The following is a 6,000-nucleotide window of genomic DNA, read 5'->3' on the forward strand; positions in this document are numbered from 1 at the left end:
AAACTTGATTCGATCATATTCAATTTCCCAACATATGGTTAATATAATCAAATAATTTCGAATAAACTAATTTTCTTTCAAACAAATAGACTAAATATGGAACCCTCTCTTACATTTTTTTATTCAAAAAAGTGATTTCTTATATATACTATCAAACCAATTATTGGTTTGACACTTACAACAACAATTTCTAACTGAAAAGTGTTTCAATTTTTGCTTCGAAGGATTTTTCTCTCAATTAGAAAGCTACAAACAGGTCCTTAATCCTTTTGAAGTAAAATACCTAAGCACTTTTTCAGCGTGAGGCGTGGAATGTGCTTCGAAGTCAGCTTCCTACAATCGAAGCCGTTTGTCATTTCATTTTGGGGCCAAAATTTGGCTTCGAAGCCAAATATCTTATTTCGAAGCTAACATCAGTATTTGAGATGTGTTTCCCTCCATAATTATCAATATAGAAAGAAACTTTTTGCATCCGTAACTTTAATACTTCTTTGTGAATTCCATCCGTGCAACACGACAGGGTATATTTTTTCAGACACAAAAGTTTTAAAACCCTTTTATTTCGTGCTTTGAATTCACCTAAACCCTTCATCTCCACTGACCTTCCTTTTCCTCTACTCTCTTTCTCGTCTTCGTCTTCTAAGAAAACTCTCTATCAATGGCTTCTCCTCCTTTGAAAATATCGATCGTGGAGCGTGCGAGTCCGTCTGTGACCTTGAAAAGGATTATTGATGCAGAGTGTGAGAAGTACAAGGACGGTGAGAAAAGCGCCATTGACGGACGCATCTTCATTCCTCGTCGTCATGAGCAGCAAAAGTATGTGCTTGGGCCCATCTTCAAGGAGATTCCTATTGAGCTTCCAGCTCTATATCCACGTCTAGAAGAACATTGTCTCCTTTACGAAGGTGGTCTTAACTGGGGAAGCTGGAGGATGAACCGCCCTGTAGACGTCCCCGAACGCCCCGGGAGGGTGAGTCCCGTTCTGTTCATATTGGGCTCACTACAGTTCGGACTCTCGAATTGTCACGGTTCTTAATCTGAACCAAAGAGTCCAAATTTGGCAAATCGTTTTGAGAAAAAAAAGATTTTTAGAAAAGAAGTGCCAAACATGGACTGCTTTTCCAAATACAGAGTCGCTACCTAAATATTTTATTTTGGAAAATTTAGGAAACCCTGACTCAGTGCCAAAGGCCACGTGTCTGTCATCACCAAAGTTGCCTCGGCCCGGGAACTTGGGTACGATTGGGGAAGGTCAGCTATAAGCACCCTCTCTCGCCTGATCAAAGATTGGCCTTTACTAACCGTGATATCTTGTTTTGAAAGCATTATGTGTTCCTATTCCGGTTATTAGCCTAGAATTACTACGTTATGCGCACAACAAACAAGTATAGACCAAATCGCCTAAATTGGAACAAAACATTACATGTTTGTTTTGAAAATGGTTTGCTACTCGCGAGTAGGCTAAAATGCAGATTTTGCTACCCTCAAGTGGGCTTTAGAAAAGATGGTTTTGCCACTATCTAGTGGGCTTAAAACTTACAGTTTTAGTGCATTATTCCAATTTAGGTAATTCAACCTCCATCCACAGGCACTCAAGCAGTTATATCGTACAAGCAAATAGCCTCATGGTAAGCATGCTGTCATGTTAACATTCACACTCATGCGAGATGCTAAAGCATAAATGCTCACCTAGTACTCCGAGCCAAAACAGAAACTAGTTAGTAATCATATGCATGATCCTAGTTCATGTTAAGATGGCTAATGCAACACATGCAAAATCCAACTAAGATGGGCTCGGCTAATCTACAATGACATGTGAAATGCTACAACTAACACATATTCAATTTGAAATTGGAGTACAAATGTAGTTAGGATGATGTGCCGAGCTCGGTGCATGCAAAACGAATGAATGGATGCGAACGTGCTATCATAGTGTATGCTAATTGAAACATGCCCTAGACCAACCATCGAAAGCTAGTAAATAAAAGGGAAGAAAGACGTGGGGTTGGGAGACATACACACACTCACGCACACTTATTACACAATTGCCCTCACTCGGAGGGTCCGAATAAATATTACAGTCCGAATAAATAATATTAAATTAATTATTACAGAATTTCTAATTAATAAAAAAAAAAATTAAATGCAGAAAGAAGGTGGCCACAGCCCCGCCTCGGGATGCGTGAATGATGCATGCTCGACTCGTCCCGTTTGGAAACTCGCTGCCATAGCACTGTTGCCTCTGTTTACACTACCTTGCCCCTCTGAGGATCACATAAATTTCCAGAACTACTTTGAATCACTCCCTGAGTGCTCTGGAGTGTCACCGGCCAGAACAAGATGCCACCGGCCATGGGAATGGGATTATCGGCCAAATCTTATGCTCTCGGCCAAACATGTTTTGCCGGTCGGCACCTAACATTGCCGGCCGGCCAATTCTTCCTGCTGAAACCTGCAGTTGACAGCAGTAGAGGGCAAGCAGTGTATGGCATGGAATTTTCAAGCAAATGTGTGCATGGCCACTCTCCCAATCATGTAATGGACTCAAGGAAGTGTGGCCCTCGACCCTCGGGCCATTAATTGCGCATTTCAATGCATGATGGCCTAAGAGGCCAAGTTGCAAATCAATGTAAATGCATGCAAACAAAACAAATGAGTGCCAATGCCCTATCATGTTGAGGTCAAGGGCATCGGCGACCGAGGATTGAGGCGCGTTACGTCACTTTGAGTACGAACGCACCTCAATTCTCATGTTTGGTTTGACACCCCAAACCAAACAATGCAATGCATGTATGCAAATATGGCTCAGGTATATAAGATGGCTTGAGTATGCAAGCATGCCAAATGTAATGCAAACCAAGCATGCAAACATGCAATGTGATACAAACTATCATACAATGCTATGACATGAAATGCAATTAGCTAAACAATATGCAAGTGTGCAAACATGATACAATGCAAACACGAAACCAAAATAATGTAACATGATCATGCAATGGTGGACGTAAACCAAAGGGGGAAACCTCAGCCCACCCTAAAATAGTGACCAAAATTGGTATGCAAGCATGCACATACCAAGGTTCATCACTTAAGCATGGAAGGGGACAACTCCAAGCACACATAAAGACAATATACTTGGACATTAAACACTCATGTTAAACTCTGAAAAGCATGCAAAAGATGGCACCAAAACATGCTAGGGAATGGATGTGAAAAAGGAAGCATTCAAGGCCACAAAAAAGAGTATTCTACTACCACCACCCCAAGCATGAATCATGCAACCAAAAATAGAGTTTTAATGCATCAAAATATGCCCCAAAACCCACTGATATGGCAGCCCCAAATGACTTAAACACAAGGCGTACACTATGACCCTTTTTAAGGCACAAAAGAACAACCCTTCAAGGCAAGAAAGTGATGATGAATGTAAACATACAAGCATGGATTAGGGGCTGAAATGGCATGTGAAATGACTCTAAATCGTTGAAACAACCCAACTAAAAGCATGCGAATGACTCACACACTCAAGGCTCACAAGCCAAAATACAAAGGGGCTATACCAAACATGGAAAATATGATCAAATTAGCACCCAACAGACCTCAAGCATGGTAAGACATGGCTAAGAACTTCACAAAGTTAGGCCAAAACATGAGAGCATGGTGGGCTAAATGCATGATGCTCTTCTAGGCAAAATAAGGGAATACAAAGCAAGTATATTATGCATGCAAGGGACCTTTAATCCGACCAAAAACAGAGGCAACATATGACCAAACAACATCCAAAAACCTCTGAAAAGGGGTCAAAAACAATCAAGCACATATGCTACCCTTATGAGCCAAAAACATGCACAAATGAGAGACCAAGGGGAGAGGGGTGTCCCTCCCCTATGCAAGACCTCAAAACCCCTTCATCACCACTGAAAATCCACTGGATTTCAGTGGTGAGAAGGCCAAAACACAATAGTATTCAAAGCTCAACAAAGAGAGCACAAAAAAGGGTCAAACAAGGCCTAAGAGGAGGAGATCGACCCCCAACACCAAAGTGACCTTAATGAGGTATCTTAAGCATGCAAATATAAGACTTTTTTTAGTTATACACAAAGCTTAAATCAGTATGCAAGATAGGCTAAAAGCTAGTGCAAGATTGGAGAAAATAAAGTAAGAATGTTACCCTTGAAGAACACCTCAAGAACAGCAAGGTCAACCACCTTCTTCTGTCCAAAACCGACCCAAAACTTCAAGAACAAATCCTCAAGACCTCCCAAGTCGAAGTATGGTGTAATGGTGTGTGTTTTAGTGCAAAACTAAGAACAAAACACACTCTTAGGCCCTTAAACACACACAAAATGAAGAGAGAGAGAGAGGGAGATATAGAGAGAGAAGGTGTATATCAGATATATGTATGTTCTAGGTCTGATTTTGCTGAACCGAAACAAAGGAGAGGGTTGGGGCTCTTATATAAACCATGCCAAGATTAAGCTTCCAAGGGAAGCTATTAAAAGGGATCAAGGCTTCCTAAAAAAGCCAAGGCAAAGGAGCCAAGGCTTCCTCAGGAAGCTGGGACAGGTGTCCAAGCTTCTTGGGGAAGCTAAGACAAAGGTCTAATCTTCCTCAAGAAGCTAGACCAAAATGGTGCAAAATGGGCAAAACAGCCACATATGTGCACGGGGGTAGGGTTTGTGCATTCCAGTTGGCATGAAACATGCCTGAAAAAGGCAAAAAGGCGGTACCGGCCAGAAAATGAGTCTATTTACCAAATAGATGGTCGGCCGACCACACCAAATGCCGACCGGCCAATGGTGTATTTCACTAATGGCCGGTAGCAAGAAGACACGGCCGGTGGTCTCAAGCCAAGGTCGGTGGGGGTCAGGGGTAGTTAACAAGCTACTCTTTACCCTCAGGTACAAAAACACACAAGTCCTTGGTGCAAAACCAGGCACAGAACAAGCAAGTCGAGAGATCCTGAGGCAAGGCGTGTAGCCAAGACCTCCGGGAACTCAAAACAAACACGGACATGGATAATCACCGAGTGTTCAAGCGGTGACGTCCAAGTCTTTGAGGACGGTCAAAAATGGGGTGTCTACACGCCCTCATCGCTGTTGGCCCACGGTGAGACCAGAGTGGCAAGAGTGGTATGATGGTGTCATCCCTGATAGGACTCTGGATCTTCAAGAGCTTTGCCTTTTCGATAACTTCTAATTATCCAGGTTCACCATTTCGGAGGACCCTTTCTTAATACCTGCTGCCCTTTGCTTTTGGAATTCTACTTTTAATTTCTTTCAATTCAGATGTGGGATGATGGCCCCTACTGTTCTTGATATCTGCCATCTATTAGGATTGTCCCCTACTGGAACCCATATTGGTCCAGATTATCCTGACCTCAAAACCTCTTTTTCCCTCCCCTCTCTTAACTCATCCTATAGTGACTTTGTCAAGGCTGAGAATAAAAGAGAGGGCCCTGTGATTGATAGGGAGTTCTTTTCTTTTATATTATATTGGCTTTGCAAGTTCCTTTTCTGCACCTCTTCTCAGAGGGTCATGCCTGAATTCTCCCCTCTTGCCAAAGCCCTTGTTTTACAAAGAAATGTGGCCTTAGCTCCATATGTCTTAGGTCATGTATATAGAGCTTGTTCCCTTTTTTTGTGAGAAACCCTTGGATGCCAATCAAAGAGGTCCATTTTGGATACTTCAGCTTTGGCTTTTTGCATATTTTACTATGCTACAATCTAAATGCCTAAAGTTTTTAGAGCCAAACCCTACTACTCATGGCATGAGGTTAGCCAATGTTTCACTCTACCTTTCTACCTTCGCTTTTTACTTTTCTTTCTTCCACCAACTCCTAGCTTCCCTTTCTTCCCACAGCTTCCGTCCCTTCGAACCTACCAACATTGGCCCATCCTGGTTGAAGACCTTTCTGAGTGATAGGTTCTGCTCTTCACCCCAACATAAGAACATATGGGCCTCTATTCTGATCCCTAGAGAGTTATTCATTGGGACTAT

Source organism: Camellia sinensis, chromosome 3 (genome assembly GCF_055761805.1).
Source record: "Camellia sinensis isolate YWXY chromosome 3, ASM5576180v1, whole genome shotgun sequence".
Lineage (NCBI taxonomy): Eukaryota > Viridiplantae > Streptophyta > Magnoliopsida > Ericales > Theaceae > Camellia > Camellia sinensis.